The sequence below is a fragment of the Triturus cristatus genome, chromosome 5_1 (assembly GCF_964204655.1).
Source record: "Triturus cristatus chromosome 5_1, aTriCri1.1, whole genome shotgun sequence".
Taxonomy (NCBI): Eukaryota; Metazoa; Chordata; class Amphibia; order Caudata; family Salamandridae; genus Triturus; species Triturus cristatus.
Window position 1 is genome coordinate 522,557,803 of NC_140587.1, and position 20,767 is coordinate 522,578,569.

Here is a 20,767-nt window from a genome sequence, read left to right on the forward strand (position 1 = left end):
CTCTACAGACAATTATAGAGAACAGCCATTGCCACCTATTTCACCCCTGTTAATGCTAATGTATTCATTGGTTAGTGAGAGGGGCAGGTTGTCTGGAGTACAGAGTAAGAGTGCAGAATTTAGCCCACACATAGTCTTTCGGTTGAAATATACTGATGGCCTTTCCATGATATGAAAATGTACTAAGATAGATGCAAAGAGATTTACCAAAAACGAAATGACAACAGGTTCAATCTGACTTTGAACAGTATGAAAATCAGGAAGGAAATATTTTACTTAGATGCCAAGGTGACTGTAGCTGAAGCCGAGATCATCTATACTACCCTTTATGAGAAAGAATGGCCATTCTCCAATTAACAAGCAGAGAATCTTGATTTCATTAAAGACAACAGATTTATTGTCATGCATAAACCTTTATTGCTTCCCCACATGCAGCCCTTTAAATAACTTAAACACATCACAAAGTACAAAGTTCCATCCTGGAATCATAATATGGTATATATGTCCATGTCACACAGCTATATTCCTCTTTAGGCTGCACACGGAGAAATCTTGGAAATAACTTGAAACTTCTCAAACATCTTAGTAAAACTTTAAACATCTCCAACGTCCCTCTTCTACTTTGCAGAAGAGATCCAATTAAGTGCTGTTTGCTGCATAAACAGGGAAAAGATTAATAATATTCATTCCAAGAGAATAGAATTACAAACAAAGACATCCTATCCAGAAGAACAGTTAACGTCAAAACCACATTTCTCCTAGGGAAACATAATCAACCTTCTTTTCCCCTTCTGTATATTTTTTAAATATAACCTTTTCCACCTGACCTTAGCAATGAAAAACCATAGGGTGTGGTGGGTGGGATAATGATGGCCTCTGTTGTCTTTAATGAAATCAAGATTCTCTCTGCATGCTATTTGGAGATTCACCATTTCATTACAAGACCTTAGGCAATCCTTATGCATTTTTAAAGCGTTCCATAACTATATTGTTCACATGCTTCACTGGTCTCAAGTAGAAATTTGCAAATGTATTTGCATACAAACAGTCCGCTGCTTTCATGAGTTCAGAAAGGATACCACCATCCCATAACACTTTGCTAGCCATTGCCCCTCTGGATGAATATGCACCACATTTGGATAAATCTATACCTGCATCACTCATATTTGCTCTAACCCATCAATATATTGTGGCTATTGATTCTGCCTTATGTTGCCTCATGTAGGATATTAATAATTGAACTTCACCATCAGGTCTGTATTCAAGCATTTTCTGTTTGTATACCTTCATGCAACAACCACACACAGTTTGGGCCAATCCTGGAACAAAGGATAGAAAACATTCCCAGACAGTCTTTTTTTTCTCTTCCAAATATCAAAACGTACACCATTTGATGAATAAACGCTTTTACAAGTCTCTAGAATTTTTAACGTCTGAAACCCTTCTGAAGGATTCTAAGCACAGAAGGGTTGCCAACTTCTGAGAAATCTGTTTCAGAGAGTGAGAATTATTACATGGCCATGAATCAAACAGTTTGAACAACGTATTAATGCCCCATAAGGCAACAGAACAAGCCTTAGGTGGTTTCTTAAGTCCAAGTCATTTTATCATTCTACATATTAGATGCTCGCATCCAATTGCAATGTCATTTAGTAAGGCATAACCAGATGAAACATCTAACCGTCGACAATTAATAATCCTGTAAGAAAAGCCTGGTTGAAATATTTTGGCTAAATAATTTGCAAAATCTGTCACAGGATCCTCCATGGGATCCAGATTCCTTTCCTTGCACCATGCACCAACTACTCAATTTACACCAAGCCCCTTAATATCTCTTTCTAGTACCTGGTACCCATGACTCATCCAGTAAGTCCTTAGCCATTCCTGAAAGGCCAGAGTATCTTCTAGAGCCCCTGAAATATTCCAAACAAGAATATTCAACTTTTCTTCTACTATGTTATGTTATTGTTATGTTATTAACATTTACTACGCGCTCGGATACTCAAGAGTGTCCCGGCGCGGAGCCATAGCAGAGATGCAGCAAGGGAGCGACGATCTAGGTAAACAAGAAGGTTTTCAGTTGTTTCTTAAAAAGCCTGAGATCGTGCACGAGTCTAAGAACCAGAGGGAGCTCATTCCAGGCAGCGGCAGCTTTAACTGCCAATGAAGCGCCCTTCATACTTGAAAGGCGAAAGCGTGGAACAGCCGCCAAACACTGATTGGACGAACGAAGGGGTCTGCTAGGTATATAAAAACTGAAGTGGTCCCTCAGATAGATCGGCCCTTCAGCATGAAGGGCGCGATGGGCAAGGACAAGGGCCTTAAACTGGACACATGAAGCCAATGGAGGGCAGATAGGTATTCTCTAACGTTAATCCGTCTATCAATGCCAAACACCAATCTGACTGTCGCATTCTGCACTGTTTGGAGCTTCTGAGTCTGATAGGCGGGGAGGCCAATGTAGAGAGCGTTGGCATAGTCGATGCGAGACAAGATGAGAGCTCTACCAACTGTCTCACGAGCATTAGGGGTGGGCGGAATTTGCGAAATCCACTTTCGCAAATTATCGCGAAAATGTTAAAAATTATCGCAAACACGCGGAAATATCGCGAAGATGCGGAAGTTTTTTTCCTGCATGTTCGCGAGATTTTCTGCATGGTTGCGGCTCGCCAACTTACCCATGTGGTTGCTCGCGGGCGCGGCCATCTTGTTTTCAGTTGTCTCGCGGAGCATGATCGCGAGAAGAAAGACGTGATCGCGTGACGCATGACGTCACTGCGGGCGCGAAGTGTTGTGAGACAGCGCAAATGGCTAAAAACAATACAACATCTCATGGAGAACACGACCGGATCAAGAAAACTTGTCGGCGAACGCAGGGAATCAGGTAAGGTGATCGCGCGCGCGCGAGAATGTATTATTTTACAGCGCAAGCAAGAACCAAATTATCGCTAAGCTGCGGAATGCGGAAATTTTGACATTTTTGCGCTTTCCGCGGAACGCGCAAAATGTCAAATTATCGCAATTTCCGCGAACTGAACAAAATTTTCGCCCAGGCCTAACGAGCATGCTGAGGGAGAAAAGGATTTTTTTTTCGCAGTGCCTTCAAAGTCCCAAAGCATGTCCCGGCCAATTTTTTAATTTGTACCGGGAAGCGTAAATCGCTACAGAAAAAAAAAAACAGGTTCTTAGCCATCGTACCTACATTGGTAGGGAAAGGGAACGTAGCTGGCCAAAGGTCATCTTTAAAATCAGAGGGGAAATAGCCATAGAGGAGGATCTCTGTTTTTTCCTCATTACATTTGAGCCTGGCCCTAGTCAACCAGTTGAAGACTGCTGCAAGACAGTTACGGGCGTGCCCCACCGAGGAATCGCTCTTTTTCCAGGTGAAGAGGAGCTGAGTGACATCAGCATAGGCTACTAACAAAGGATGTTCCTCTCCTTCTGGGCCAACCAGTAACATCTGATGTACCAGTATAAAACGAGATTCCTTTTCAGCAGTGTCCATTACCCCTAGGAACCAAACTTTCAAAGTCCAAAAAGGGGGTTACTAAGACTATTCTGCACTCCTCCTTATGATTCTTCCACATTACTCTCTGAATCATTGCTAACAGCAGGAAAGCGTAATCCCTATCTGCCAACCAATCCTGTACAAATGCAATCACAGCTATGGCCCCTAGGTCCAGTCTGCAAAACTGAAATACCTTGTTACTTGACATGTGAGTCTGTTTGCAAGCAGATCTACCTCTATTGGCCCCAGAGAAGTTTGCACTTTCCTAAAAATCACTGGGTTCAATTGCCAATCACTGAAGTCCCTGAGATGCCACAATTTCCAGTCTGCCCTCTGATTCTGCATGCCTGGAATGTGACCTGCCATCAAAACAATCTTGTATTCCAGCAGAAATACTATATTTCTAATGCTAGATCTGCTAACTGCTTTGATACTGAAACCCCCCAGCTATTCATATAAGAAACCACGGAAACCTTATCCATATGAATGAGAACAACGCTGTTCACTAAGTAGTTTTTCAAACTCCTCAACCCATTCAGTGCTGCCATCAACTCCAAATAATTTTTGTGTTGCACTTCCCCATCTCCCCGTCTCCATGTTGTTCAGGCAAGCTCCCCAGTTTAAAATGCTGTCATCTGTCTATAAAGTAAACTATAGCACCTTTCCAAAAATAGCTTTGCCATTCCAAGTCTCTAGACTGTTTAACCACCACTTCAGATCTGACCATGCCTCTTGGGACAACACCACTGAGTCTGCGTACCATAATCCTTTCTTTAAACCTCTAAAGAGCCCTTTAATGCAGGCGTCCTAGAGCGATTTCCTGACTAAATGAGGATAGAAGGCCAAAAGTCCTTGCCAAGTTCCTTGGCGTTACCACTGGCCCGATTCACAGAACTAATTTAAGACAAAATCCTAAACTTACTACTGTTGGTAGTCACAGAAGTTAGGATTTTGTCTTAAGTTTGTCTTAAGACAAATTTAAGCCAGACTTAAGACAGACTTAAGACAGACTTAAGACAAACTTAAGACAGACTTAAGACAGACTTAAGATAGGATTTTGTCTTAAGTTAGTTCTGTGAATCAGCCCCCACATCTTTTCCCAGGTTGTGTCTTACTTCCTTATTTCCTCTGTCTTTTTCTGAGGGAGGAGTAACTGAGTTAGTAAAGTGTTCCACCTAAAAACCTGGCAACTCTAGAAACTGACATCTTTCCAACACTGACTTCTCCACATTCACAATGACCCTAGGTCTTCTAGAAGAACCCTTCTCATCTGTAAATGTCTCCTAATCCATCAGCAAGATGTAATTTAAATAAATTATTAAGCGAACACCTCTCTCTCAAAAAGGGCACAATTGGTGGTAAGACCTTGGTAAAGCACCATGGGGGGTGCGTAAACCAAAAGGTATACAAAAATACTGGTACAAAGCACCTTTCCATTTGAAACTGAGATATCTATGCAAATTTGCCACCATAGGAATTATGAAATATGCATCCTCCAAATCGAGTTTTGCTAGCCAATCTTTTCCCTGCAAAATGTCCCATAAAAGATGGATTCCCTCCATCTTGAAGTGGCTGTAGACTAAATATATTTTCAGATCCCTCAGCTTTATTACTGGTCCCCAACATTTAGTTGCACTCACAAATCCTTCTTCTGAGTCTGATACCTTTACTATTGCACCCTTTTCTAACATTGGAGCAACTTGCAAATCTACTAAATCCATTATTTCCCTGTCAAAGACAATCTTCTGGGGTTGAGAACTTTGGAGAGGAACTTCCCAAAAATGTATCCTGAAACCTTTTATAATTTCCATAACCCAAGGGTCTCTTGTACCTTCTACCCACTTACAAGCAGGCAGCTTTAGCCTTCCACCCACCTTTAATTGGGAAGAACCGGCATAAACCTTGGTGCTCACCTTCATGCCCTGCACCTTGAGACTTAGATCTACCTCGTCTGGGTCTTGATCTTCCTTTTTGTGGATAGAATCATGTTGAGCTCTGGAAGCTCCTCCCATATCCTCTTGAATTCTGGGAGTATGAACTCTGTGTTGTAAAATGAGGCCTTCCGACATCTGACTGGCAGCCAGTCCCTTCCTGTCGGCTATTCCAAAAATCTGTGTGACAAACACACCTCTCCTATTGCATATAGCATTACTGAAGGCTGTAAAAGTGGACACATACTTGCCCAAAGACTTAATAAAGTCATGACTAAATAGGAGACTTTCAAGATCCCCTAACATCTCCTTATTGGCCAATTCAGCAGGTTTTTGGCTCAATCTCATGAGGATGGCCTTTTTCCTCTCGAATCTAAGGCCTGTGTTGGCGTTACCCAACATACAAATTGCCCTATGACTCCATCCCCTTAATAGCTCAATGTCTACCTCTGTATCTTTTATATGTGCCTCCTCTGCCACGTTCACAATGCGTGCCAGAGTGCCCAGGGTGTCTAGAAGTCTGTCCTAGCATTGTTTTAGGCACCTTTTGATGTCTTTCTGTGGATCTTTACCTAATTTGAACAGGAGAGTAATAAGCTTAGGATTCAGATTGGGGGTATGGCACATCTTATTTTCTATAAAGGGCCTAGGACATTCAGCTCACATCAAATTCGATGCTTCATATCTAGGGGTTTCATCACCCATTGTTTGATTTATTTGGTCACATGCATCAGCAGCCACCATTCTGAGCTGCGTGGGTTTCTAATGGCATCCAGGCTAAACACATCCTCCCCTAGAGGATGTTTGACAGTTATTTTGGTTGAGGTGCTCTATAAGTCATCATCCAGACTCTCAGAAGCATCTAGCCTCTCATCAGAGTCAAAATGGAACTCATCAAACCTCATTCCATCAGTGGCATAATTGGAATCATAAATGCACTCAGCCTACGCTCTCTGGTCGCGTTTCCGAGAACCTCTAGTGATAGTGGGTGCTTTGGCCAGAGTGAGCAGTCTCTCCCAGAATCGAGGGCTAAGCCACGAAGGGAAGAGTGACCCGCTGCAAGGCTTGGAACTGGGGAGCACTGACCTGCAATGCCATAAGGCGCATTTCCCTGTATTCCTCCAGTGCACGGTATGCACCGTCTGAAGGAATCAAAATCGTGCAGAGGCATGTGCGACGCATTCACTACAATATCCTTGGCATTGAAGCCAACATGACTCGACAGTAAGCATTCATATTTAAAATACCTTTCAGTTCTGAAGCTAAATGCCTAAAAATACCTGTATTGGTAAACTGTCAAGGTTTACTCTTAATTGTTAACCAGTCAAGAGCTAACTCAATTACTTCAAATCTTACACCTAAGTAAGGGTGTGTTAAGTGGCTGGGTGTTTTTAGGCTCTTCACTCTCTAACTTTTTTATCATTTTATAATTCACATAGCAGAAAAAAATATCTATGTACTCCTAAAAAGAAAAAAACATATTATATAATGCTCTAACCATTACTCAATAAATTGGAATAACCCATCTTACAATAAAAAACACTAACTATATGGTCAAACTACCAAGAAGTAAGAGTATACTTAGCTGTGTAAAGAAGGAATTTAGCTGTGCGACATGGACATGTATACATATTAAGAAGTAATCCAGGCTGTAGTGTTAGAAATGGGTAATTTATTACCAGCACGGCATAACAACATCCATCAAGGTGAGGATCCAGGTATAACTGACCCTTACAATGGAATTGTTTACTCTGGAGGCTCCAAATGGAACCTTGAGCTTATATGAAAATACACATGTCGCATGCCTTAAAGAAACATCCAACAGGGAGTATTATTAGGCTTTAGAATACAACACATCCCCCTTATTAATAAAACAAAGACATAAGGTATGAAACAAAATTAAACATAGTCACAAAGCGATCTCGGCGCAGTTCTAATGTGCACATTACTTTTAACTCTTGACGCAACAGATCCATCCGTTTGTACTCTGTGTCAATTTCCATCATCAGCAACATCAGTAGTATACATACTAACATTTCTACCATTTTGCATAGGACATTTGGCTACCCTCCTGGAGTTCCAGACTTTACCATCTTGGGTGATTACACTATTCCTGAACACTTTTTAAATTTGTATAGGTCTACCATACTTACTAACACCTTTATTAATTAGTGCGGGTTTCCATATCCTGACCCAATCACCCACCTTCCAATCATGTTCTTTTGTTTTCCACTTGTTGTCGTACCACAATTTGGTTTTATCTTGTTTATATTCAACTCTATTAGCAATTTCATGTATATCCTCTTTGTGCTCTAAGAATTTTTTACATTTTACTCTGAACCACCAAGGACATACATCCGAAGTGGGATCTCTACCTTTAAGCAACCTGAAGGGACTGATCTCTGTAGTCGAATGTGGGGTAATGCGGTATAACCAGAGTTTTTCTCTGAGAGCACTCAACAAATTGCCTTTTTGTTTTAAGGATTCCATCACAATTTTTTTAAGGACATGGTTAAAACGCTCAACCTGACCATTTTCGTGAGGTTCATAGAGAGAGGTGCAGATGTGTTGGATGCTACAACTTTTGAGAAAACACTCCATTTCACTTGAAACCAGCTGTACCCCATTATCTGAACCGAGGGTAGAAGGACAACCTTCACGTGAAAAAACTTCCTTAAAGAAGTTTATAACTGCACTGGTGGTCGCCTTTGATACAAACTTAACCTCGGGCCATTTAGAATGGTAGTCAATCATGACTAATGCAAAGCGTGAATTTTCAGGTAACATGTAAAACGGAACCTGAAATATCAGATGCAACCTTCTTCCATGGTTCTGTCGGCCATTTAACTGTTTTTAAAGGAGGAATGTGAACCTTTAACATCTTGTCATTGGAACAACAATCATTGCATTCCCTAACAGTGCGGTCAATCAACCTATCCATGCCTGGCCACCAAAAATAGGATCTTCTCAGTCGTTTCATTGCAGAGATACCAGGATGTGTCTTGTGTGCTAACTTGAGGATTAAATCCTGAATACCATGTGGAGGAATGCATTTCCCTGCTTTAAAAACAAAGTCTCCCTCACAGAAAAATTCATCAGCTACCAGGAAGAACGGCAATAATTCTCACCCTACATAAGCCTTTCTAGGCCACCGATCCATGACAAACTTCCTAAGAAGAACCCATTTGTTATCTTTTTCTTGGCTCTCCTTTCAAACATGCTCCGTGATTTCCTGCTATTGTGAAGGAAACACGTCGGAAATGCTTAAAACAAAATCTACCTCTTTGACAACATTAACCTTACTGTTACTATCCTCACACGGAAGTCGTGACAAACAATCTGCCGTTACATTTTTTTTTCCTGGTATGTATTCAACTGTGAAATTGTATTCTTGTAGTCTTGAAGTCAGACGAGCTATTCTAGCTGTGGAATTCCAACCACCACCTGCTGACAAAATATGAACCAAAGGTTTATGGTCCGTTCTGAGGACAAATTTGCTTCCCCACACATACATTCTATAATGTTCCACTGCCCAAACACAAGCAAGCAATTCCCTTTCAATTACTGCATACTTGCGTTCTGTTTCACTAAGGGTTCTGGAGGAAAAGGCTTCATTCCATTCTTTTCCCCCATCTCTTTGTGATAAAACACTAACAAGACCATATAGGCTGGCATCAACAGTAACAATACATTCCCTTTTCATTTTAAAAGGTTTGAGTGTGGGGGCATTAATGATGTCACTTTTAATGACGAAGAAAGCATTGTGTTGTTCGTCACTCCACTCAAATGTGGCTTTTTGTCTTAATAATTTTCTTAGGGGTTCCATTTTAGTAGCAAACTTTTCAACAAATTTGCTATAGTACTCACACATACCGGAGAAAGATAACAACTGTTCTTTGTTAGTCGGGGCAGGGGCATTTAAAATGGCATCAACGCTGGACTTCTTGGGAACAAGACCCTCTCCCGAAAGGGTATGTCCCAAATATTCTACGGAACGTTTGAACAACTTGCATTTGTGAGCCTTGAGGGTAAGGCCAGACTTTTCAAGTTTCTTACATACTTCATTTAAGTGTGCCTCATGTTCAACTTCATTCTTGGAAAAGACCAAAATGTCATCCTGGAAACATTTTACATAAGCATCAACATCCCTAAAAATTTGAAACATAACTCTCTGAAATACCGAGGCTGCTGATGCTAGCCCAAAAGGCATCCTGGTGTATTGGAAAAGTCCTAATGGTGTGATAAATGCTGTGTACTTCTTTGACTCTTCTGTGAGCTCAATTTGATGGTACGCAAATCTTAGATCGAGTGTTGAAAAGATCTGAGCACCATCAAACAACGAGACAAGTTCATTGATGTTTGGAAGGGGGTGACAATGTATGATAATATTTGAGTTTAAGGCTATTAAATCAACACACACTCGCAATTTTTGATCAAGTTTATGTACTAAAACAATGGGAGAAACCCATTCAGCAGATTCAATAGGTTTAATAATGTTATCTTTCAAAAGGTCGTGTAACATGTCTTTCAATTCATCTCTGACGTTGATCGGTACCCCTCTTAATATTTGTATGACTGGAATGGCATTATCTTTTAGTACAATCCTATGTGAAACATTTTTAAGCTTTCCTAATTTGTCGCAGAATACCTTATCATATTTGTGTGTTACATATGACATACTATTTGTGAGTTCTGCTACTCGATTTACTGTGGTGACCGTGAGCATGTCTTGCTCATTGCATAGGGAAATGGGATCTTTGGAACGTGGGTTGAGAATGATACCTAATTCCCACTGATCTCGCCAGCCTAGCACATTTACCCCTTTGGTTGCAATGTACAATTTAATATGAGCAGACCTTCTCCTAAATCCTAAAGGTACTATAAAAAACCTTCCATGTCAATTTTTGAGCCATCAAAACTTTCGGCATGGATGTCAGTTTGCCGCAAATCCTTAATATTGCAGAGATTTTGTAATTGTTCATCAAAATACTTTTTACTAATAATTGTCCAAGGCGAACCCGAATCCACCATGAGCTCCAGGTCGGTGCCTAAAACGTCAAATAGACATTTGGGAGACTTCATATGGTTTCCTTTATCAGGACCTGCATGTGTGATGGAAACAACGAAACCTTTGTCAGAGTCTTGGCCCTCATTAACACTAGTAACTTTATTTGTATCAGAAGCACTGGTTGCACTGTTGCGTGCTTGATTGTTGAAGCGTCTATCCCTGCAGATATTGCTGAAGTGTCCCGTTCTGCCACAAACTTTACACTCTTTGTTAATTGCTGGGCATCCTTGAAACGAGGCAATATGTGATCTGCTCCCACATCTATAGCAAGCAAAGAAACTATTAGTGTGGTCCTGTTTTCTTCCTGAGAAGTCATTGTAATTGTGTTTGAGTTTTCCTTGTGTTACATTGGGATTTTTTATTCCTCCTTTTGATTTAACAACACATATTTCATCCTCAGAGGTAGGCTTATTGGATTTTTGACTTACTACGTCCATCCATTTTTCTGACAGTTCTGTCGATTTAGCTATGGCTATTGCTTCCTCAAGTTTGGGATCTCCCATGACCCATAATTTTTCTTGTATTTTCTTGTTTTTTACATGAACTATAATTTGATCCCAAATCATCTCGTCAGTTATGTTGCCAAAGTTACAATGTAAACTTAAAGATCTCAAGGCGGTAAGAAAATCATCAAAAGATTCATCATCTTTCTGTGCCCTGGTATAAAATTTAAATCTGTTCAGAGCGATGTTAGAGGTCGGTTTGAATCTTTTTTCTAATCTAGTCAAGGCTTCTACATACACATTCATATTGTCTCCTTGTCCAGATTGAGGGGAAACTTGAGGTAAAGTTCTGAAAACTTCTTGGCCCTCGGAGCCAAGGCAGTGAAGTAATATGCTTTTTTTTCTTTCAGCGCCCATACGTTCTCCATCTATGGCCTTCATGTAATTAATAAACTCCTCTTTCCATCTTGGCCAAGGTATGGGTGGATCACCTTTGTTTTGAAGAAATTTATCAGGAGCTTCAAATTGCATATTGTAGGGATAAGCACTTTCCCACAAACAGTGTTGTTGTACAATGTACAATAAAGTCAGTACACAGTAATATTATGCAGTATTAAAGACCTAAAGAAGAATAAAGGACAAAGCAACAACCAAAAAAAACAAAAACAAAATTTAGAACATATATTGACTCACGTGTGAGGGTCTTCTGAAATAATGTTAAAAAAATCGGCACTGAAATAAGCTTGAAAAGGACAATAAATATGAAAGCCTTCTTAAAAGTTGTCCATTTAAATGTTACTAAACATTTGCAATATAAATGTTAGTTGTTTTTGCCAATAGTCGCTGAGTTTCTGTGATTGCTGCTTCCGATCGTCGCTGAATCCCTCTCTCGGTATAATGAGATATTACCGTTGCTAGGTAACAGCCAAAATGGCCGCCGGACGTACACGCAGCGTTAACACGATGATGTACGCAACGTCAGCTGCGTGTTCCACGGCTAGAAGCAGGTTCTAAAGAGGAATGCGGGTGTAGGGCAGCAGCGCGGACACTGGAGCGAGGCATAAGGTGTAAAGACGGTGAGCACTAACAGTTTTCTTTTTGAAAGATGCGCTCCAAGCAAGTTCTCGCAGACAGATCTTTTCCCCCACAAATATATCCGCAGCGGTGCCAAAACAACACAAGTTGCCGTACTCACAATACTCCACTAGTGCAGATCGTTGCTTCTCCAAAGTGCGATCTCACCAAGTCAGAAGCAGCTACGCATATTCCTCCAAAAACAAAGTGCCTGTAAGCAGTGCAAATTATCAAAATTGTCGTTTTCCTCCTCGTATTCCTTGCCAATACTTGTATGTGACAAATAAAAGCACCAATACGAAGTTGAAAATATCCAATATAGAATAAGATAAACGTGGGTAGAAATACTCCGCTCCCGTGCTGGAGATAGGCAGGAGTTTCTTCTTAAGCTGCTCATCTCCAAATATTAAGAAGTAATCCAGGCTGTAGTGTTAGATATGGGTAATTTATTACCAGCACGGCATAAGAACATCCATCAAGGTGAGGATCCAGGTGTAAATGACCCTTACAATGAAATTGTTTACTCTGGAGGCTCCAAATGGAACCTAGAGCTTACATGAAAATACACGTTGCATGCCTTAAAGAAACATTCAACAGGGAGTATTATTAGACTTGAGAATACAACAACACGTATACCGTATTATGATTCCAGAATGGAACTTTTTATTTGTTGATGTGTTTAAGTTCTTTAAAGGGCTCCATGTAGGGCAGCAATAAAGGTTTATGCATAATGTTTGCGTCCGGTCATGAAATGAAATCAGCTGGGAATAGTGCCCTAGGCTATTGAAGCTATCAATCGCTATAACATCACCCAGATCAGAGTTATCACCCAGTATTATGGGCAATTATTTTGTTTTCAAATGCAACTGCATAACACTCCAGGCCTTTGAAAAAGAACAAGACATTGCACTGTCCAAGTTTAAAGCAAGATTATATCGTGAGACGGTATTAAACCAAGTCAAGGAGAAGTTTAAAATTTAGAGTAGAGAAGAAAAACTATTTGGGACAAAACCTGAACTTTGGAAAATGTAATTTTGTAGCTAATTACAGTAAAGGACATTCATTCGAATCTCTTGAGAATAGACCCACTAACAGGGATGAAAGTATCTAAGAAAGCAGCCTTTATGATCTATAGAGCGAAAACCTTAAAGTATGATCTTTCATTTAGTCATTTCCAATATACACAGGCTAAAACAACCATTTGGTTTCAGCAAGTGTTAAAAATGCAAAGATTGCAAATTGGAAATCTCATGTACTACTTATCATAGTCAACGAATCAATAGGACAAAATGTATTTCCATGATTGTGCATAGTAAAGTCAATTAGGCTGCAAATGTTCTCTTTTGCCCTTGCCCTAAGAAATATGTTGCCAGCGCCTTCTTCCCCACCCAATGATCGGTTGTCAAACATATGCAGACTATTTGCAAATTTGTTTCAAGCTAGCACTATGAGAGATTCTTTTGTGAAGTTTGTGATTGCATTGTGAATTTATTGAATAAGTACGTTTATAGTAAAATTAATTAAAACTATACAATCCCTTCAACAGCATCCAGTGTAGACAGAAAAAATACATTGCTGCTTGAAACCTGTGAAAGATACTAGGTACAATACAGTGATAAAACAATCTCAATTCCGATGTAAAGCACCTCCAAATAATTAAAACTTTGGGATCAATTGAACAGGATTCAGTATAAAGAATGATCCTTAAAACCTGTAAAATATTACTTAAAAACTGTGAACATACCAAGTACAGTGCAATTGTAAAACAGTCTCAGTGCAAAATCCCAGAACAATCAAGAAAAAAAAAAGTTTACAAAAAGTCCCATTGTTAATTTGTACCGAACTCTTTAGCTGTTAAGTGTGCCATGGGCTGTAGCAGCTTGCCCTGATAGGGGTGGCGTGGTGGGTGGGGGGATGTAAAGATAAAAAAAGAAAACTTACCTCCTTGCATTTCTCTGAGTCGTCCCTAGTTGTCGTCCCGCCGCTTCAGCCAGTAGAGGATGCAGCCAGGCTCCGACAATCACAACGCTGCAATGCAGCATTTTGATTGGTCTGAGTGCTATAATTCGGCGCTCAGATGGGAAATGGGGGCCTGGGCATGTTCTCCATGCAGGCTTTAATGCAGCCGCAATAGAGAAAATTCTAAGTGTGCATGAATGTTTGGCCGGCCCGAGAGAGTTGTTCAAACAGTCATGCGCACTCTACAGAGTGCCACCACTCCTTCCCCTGCTCTGAGAGCAGAACAGCCCCGCCCCACTGTTCCCCAGCCCAAAAGACGCAGAAACACATAAAATGATAATAACAGCCAGTTATTATCATTTTATTTTTCCTTCATTTCCAATGCGAAAAGCAGTGGGGAGTCACTCCTACGCCTCAGCGGACGAGCCGCCTCAGGCACATGGCTGCCTCCATGAATTTTACTAAATTTGCAGTGATGTGGAGGACTTCTCCACTCAATTTAACTCACAGAACCACTATTGCCCGACGGCGGCCCTTTTTGATAAAGAGTAGGCATTTTCACTATTTTGACTAAAGCGTTGTGCAAAGACACACAATGTGAATTAATGTTTCAATCTTGTAAATGCAAAGCCGACAACATTGAGGAGGGTCTCTGTACGTTGTTTATGCTAGTCTAAATTCCAATAGAGGGGAACATACAAATCGTATGTGAATTTCACTGTTTTAGCTGGAGGACAGGAGAGATAATTTGACAATTAATTTTCAGAGAGGCTTCCCTCAATTTAATCTGAATGCTTTTTTTTTTCTTCAAATTCTCTATGTCCAAAAAAATAGGGCCTTTTACTGTTTTTTTGGCCAACTAATAAAGTAAGCTTGAGAAGGCAGAGTGCACTATTTAAATAATTTGAACAATGTAAAATATCCTGTGGGTCCTGTTGAAAGCGCCCACCACATAGTGGCTCTAATGTTATGTTTTTTGGCGTGTGGTATTGCATAACAGGTGGCCAGGAAATGAGACACAAGTTTCAGCGATGGTTGCCGTCAGGTAAATTCCAACTGGATAGGGATTGGTAAGTATATTTAGGGAGATGAAAATGTTGCCTGAGCAAGTTACACTGTGATTGATTAAGCTAGGTGCCTACCTACCTTGGAAAGGCTGCTAAGCTGTAATCGATGGAGGGAAGGCACTTAGTAGCATTTACTAGAAAATGTAAGGGATTGACTGACGCCTCTAGGTTGTTTTGGAGATAGTGTATGGCGTAAAACAGGGAAGTAGATTTCGTGTTGAAATAATCCCAGTGTTCATTTGGTGAGCCATGATGATTAAGCCAAACCCCTAAGTAGCAACATTTCCTTAGTTTGTAAATTTAGATAGCTCAGATTGTCTACCTTTTCATTTTGCCCTGTTTATTACGAAAGACCAAAACAGCAGATTTACCTGCATTTGTTGAATTTGTGGAGGGCTGTCAGGGCCTTCTGCAGGATTGATTTTGTGCAATCTAAAATAATTACATATTGCAAAGACACAATAGGAAGAGTGTCTAACCTTGAGGGGTGGGGTGGCTATCCTCCACTTTGATGGCACCTGGTAATCTGCTCCAAACAGTCTAAACAGCAGCAGTGCCAACACGCACCCATTGTGGCCATTGTGCACCAGTTTGACCTTTACTCAAATGTTCCAATATAAGACTGGATGGCCTTCGGTAGTGGTGGAATTACTCCACCTGGCTAATTTTGAAAAAACAATTGCGTGATCTACTACATCAGAGATCATATAGTAATCAGTAAAAAAAACACATTACATTTTTTGACTTTCACTGTCTCATGAGTTATCTCGGATATTGCAAGGATGTTGTCAGATGTGTTAGAGTTCCCTCTAAACCTCGTTTGTGTCACTGGTATCAACTTTTTTTGATTCAGTCAAAAGTCTCAAGGCCCCTGAGTAACAATGTTGTTTAGCACTTGGCCTCCACATCCAGTAGGGCGAATATTCTGTACTTTATAGCTAACTTTGGATCAACTTTACTATATATTGGGTGATGTATAGAGCCTTGCCAAGATGTGTGGACAATTTAGGTTTCAAAAACAATACCATATGGGGCGAAAGTCTACAGATCCATAAATTAAGCTGTTAGGACCCTGAGCTCCATGCAATTCAGATGATTTAATAATGTTAAAAAGTGAGCTGGGGGAAAAGCCATTTCAGCATAGACTGTAAAAAAATGGGAGGCCCACCCTGCAGAACTGTCCACATGTAACGCTTCAGTGTGGCTAACCCAGCTTTCCTCAGGAACTGAGTAACCTGGCTCATTTAAGTGCTGGGAGCTAAGGTTGTTTATAAAATGCCAAATTTGTTTGGGGCATCCACATCTGCATATTTACATTATTCTCACCCACTGGGTCTCAGTATGGGCCCTCTTTGCCTCCTAGACTCTTTGTTTATTCTATTTTCGTAAACCTCTGGCCTCTTCCGTAAAAACGCAGAGTTCGATGGAGATTTTCTGACTTTCTTTAAGCTCCAATTTATATCCCTTTCCTTAAGTGTTCCAACCCTTGAGGATCACGCCCCCTGCAGGACGATGTTTTAATTTTCAGAATAAACATTCACTTTGTGCCCATGTAGTGCTGCAATTTGCCTGGGTGGCACCCGCCTCCAAAAGAATCTCGATCACAATTGGAACCACCTTCTACGGATAGCAATTTTGACCATTTTTCTGATGTCCCTTTAGATTATAAAATTTTAACTAGGTGTGTGCAAAAGTCACATAATTCGCCATTGCATAATTACACAAAATTACAGAAACATTTTGTGAAATTACACATAATTACGTGGAATGCAAATCCGTTATTTAGTGCATTTAAACAAGAGTATAAGAAACAACAGCTGCTCACGATCTATTGTTCCTGTGCATTTGTGGTAAATGTTTACAGTGAATAAACGCAAATTGCATTTGCCATACATTTTTACTATGCACTTCGATTAATTACGGAAATTCGTGTGATGGTGTAATTTCAGGAATTTTGCAGAACAATTTTAACTTGTGATAGCCATTGGACTCACATATTGTCATACCAGTTTGATATCTCAAACGTTTATAAGGAAGGTGTACCAATGGTGCAACTTGCTCACTCCCTGCTCGCTAAATAATGTCAAATGCGGTAAAGGAGTTAAGATGCTCTGCAGTCATGAAAGTGCAGTCTAATACCACATTACAATGACTTGAGAAGTGCGTACACTTCATGACCTATTAGTAAAGAGTCCGCTGTTCAGGTAGCATAGATTCAGGGATGGGTGGAAGATAGCCAAAATAGGCTAATTGTAACCTAACCTACACAGCCAAAGTGGGCGACCCTGTAACAACAAGCGATGCATGTTAATTCTTAATTGTTTTAATTGTTTTATGTATGTGTTATGTTATATGTTTATATGTCACGGGTTTTGGGGAGAAAAAACTAAAATCTTAATAAAAATCTACTGAAATCAAAAAGAAAAAAAAAAAAAGAACAAAAAGAAACGTCCTGAGCTGGCTGTAGCCCTGTGAGTCATAATAGTGGCATTGTGTATATTCACCACCTCAAAGATTAACACAGGACAATAATACAAAGAAAAAAATAGAATTATCAATCACTCAAACATACACCTTCCCACCCCCTCCCCAATCAAAGCACCCTCCCTTCCCCGAGAGTAGAGTCTAATCACAGTATGGTAGTTTGTCTACAGATGCACCCCACAGTCTGCAAGTGTAGAAGGAGAGGTATAGAGATGGACCAAAGTCACAACATAGTGCCCTGTATGGTAAAGTGGTTACTCAATTGGAATGAAAGATTCTGAGTGTTCTACTGAAGGTAGAGGGGCCTTGCGACTCTTCACTGATGTCTCCCATGCTGGGGCTGCTTCCAAAGTGCTGATGCCCCAGCTGGCCTCCCTCAGATGGACATGTCCTGCAGAGCCTGAACATTCTTCCATTTCTCTATGTCAAGAGGAAAACCGAAGACCACACAGTGACCTCCAATTTAGGGAGATCACTCCTTTGGCACACACGAAATCCAGTTCTTGAAATCTACTAGTTACCTTATTTTTTGGATGTGTGAGGAAACCACTCAAGTAAGCAGTGCAGTGTCACAGGGTGCAGAGGACCTCCCCATCAATAAGTGCAGCAATCCTGTCAGTAACCTTTTCCAAAAACTCTCCCATGGAACGGCAGGCTCAAAGTATAAGCATCAAATTGGCTACCTGGGTAGCACATCTAGGACAGGCTGCGCCCTCTAAATGGAAATATTGCTCAATTTGTTTGGGCATATGGTATGCCCTAAGGAGGACATAAAAGTTGATTAATTTGAATCGGACATTACGGGATACCTTGGGAAGTCCAGCTAGTATTTTCTTTCAAGCCATCGGTGGCATAAGAATGACTAGATTATCTTCCCAAGTGGACTTTAAATTTTCCAGTGGACCTATATCATCTTCCCTAATAGCCCTATATATGCAACAGACAGCTTTAATAGTGTCTGAGGACATTCCCATATACTGGCAGCAGTGATGTGTGGGAGGTTCATCTGCGCCCATGGACCAATGCTTCTGAAGGGTGGCAATGATTGCCCAATGGGGCAGAGAATTACTTTGTGGTAGATTGTGTTTTTGTAGAGGAAAGGTCCATGAAGATTGAATACATCCAGAAAACCTAAAAAAAGATCAAGACCAACTGAATGCCGCTGATCATTAATGGCTTGAGGAGTTAGGCCAATCTGAAAGGTGAAATAAGAAGTAAATTAGAATCACATACTCTATCTCCTCCAACATAACCCGGCATTCTTCCATTCCTCTACTATCTAAACATTGTGAAAGCACCGCAAATAATGTTGCTGCTTAAAAAGGGAGGGGCCTATTTACAAGTCCCTTGAGCCACCAGTGCATCACCTTTTTTGACGCACCGACCGCAAAGTGTGCTGGCCCATATTTACAAGGCCACACAAAGCCACCATGTGTGCCTTTTCGTGGCCTTATAAATACGGCCCCTATTCACGTATCACTTTGTGTACAAAGGGGCGTGCCATGGGTGTTACTGTGGATGTTCCCACGCGCCATGCATGGATTCTGCCGCAATCTCTGATTTACGACAGTTTATAAACCTGGGAATGCATCAGAAACCTATGCCTCTGAGGCATAAGAGGCGCAACAAAGAGAAAATTTAAATTTCTTCTCGTTTTTCGTCTTTCTCTGCATGCTGCATTTTGCAGCAGGCATAGAAAGAGGAAAACACCATCAATGATTGTTTTTGTGTAGGAAGGTGTCCCTTTCTGCTAAAAAACAATCACGCCTACAAAGCAGATACACTAGCACCATGGCACATGGGTGCCTGCATTGACATTAGGCAGCCTATTGTGTTGCAGCGCAGGAGGAAGTACAGGGATGAGTTATATTGTTGTAAATATGATGCATTCCTGTGTTTTAAAATGACGCAGCTCAGTGCAGCAAAATGGCATGCAGCACCATGCTGCATCCCTTTGTTCTAAATGAGGCCCAGACTATCTAGATAGCAAAAAAAGTAATGGCTAAAAGCATCCATCTCTTCCCATGGCCCCTTCCTTACTCCTTCCCTACACTGAGCATCCAAAATGTCAAAACGATTAAAAGTAAATGGATATTTTTGTGTCCTCAATTCTGGCAGAGCCTTATTAACGCTGTCATTGTTATTTAAATATTCAACCATTAAAAAATGGGCCTGCTTTGGGGTATAGAAGAGAAGAGAGACACATCAGAACTAAGCATACATTCCTTCCTCTTAGAAGGATGTCTGATTTAAAACTGGTTAGACACAAGACACAACAGAACATAGAGAGGTATCCTGCCTGGACATTAAAGGGCAATGACTGGGCGTGGCTTGGACGCCGACTAAGATGGCCGCCTAGATCCGGAGCTCCGCCGCACCGGGATGGACCCGGATTGATTATACCAGTTTCCAGCCTCTTTTTTCAGCGCCGCAGAGACGGTCCAGCTTGCAGAACGGGATGTGCACCTGGGGAGCTAAGGGTGATCCCTCTTGCGCTCAAAACACGCTATCTTCGTCGCGCTGAATGCGCTCCTCAGAACGCCCGCCATTTTGTCTCCTCAGCAGCGCTCGCCTGTAACCAGCGCGCGCACCTGGAACAGCAAGTTTTTTCCCTGCTCTCAGACGCGCTCTGCTTTCCAGGGCAATGTGGAGTAATTCCTACTTCCTAATCGCTTTTTAAGGAGCAGCTGTGTGAAGAGCTCACTGCAACCTCCCTGGTAGGTGAATATCTCTGTGGTTTTGAGCTGATTCCCGAGGATTACATGATTCATGTCTACTTTACTCCTTTAGAGAATGACTTAACTTATTTTTCTACGCTTTTTGTGACGCTTGGAGATGGTTTTTAAACCAGGGGCTCTTTCTCTATGACTTACATGTAATCTTGAGGATACCTCTGCCAAGCCTTATGTGGTACTAAACGTGGTATTGGACATCCATATTTATTTGCTTACTATGTGTGGAAACACCTCCTAATATTCGCTCACATCATTTTCAACCCCGGAGTTTTTCAATGACCTTTCCAAGTCTCCTCTATCACTTCAGATAATCGCTGGGCTATTTGGATCTGGTCTGGTCATGTAGGCACATTGATAACCCCTGCCTCTGAACCCAGATTGTTTGTATTGGCCTGCTTATTTGACTTTCGCTCACTATCATTGGCACGTCTCCAGCTTCTATGGGCAAGCTTCGCAATCCGAAGTTTGTCTTTGTGCCTTCGAAGGCTCCGCCTTCCT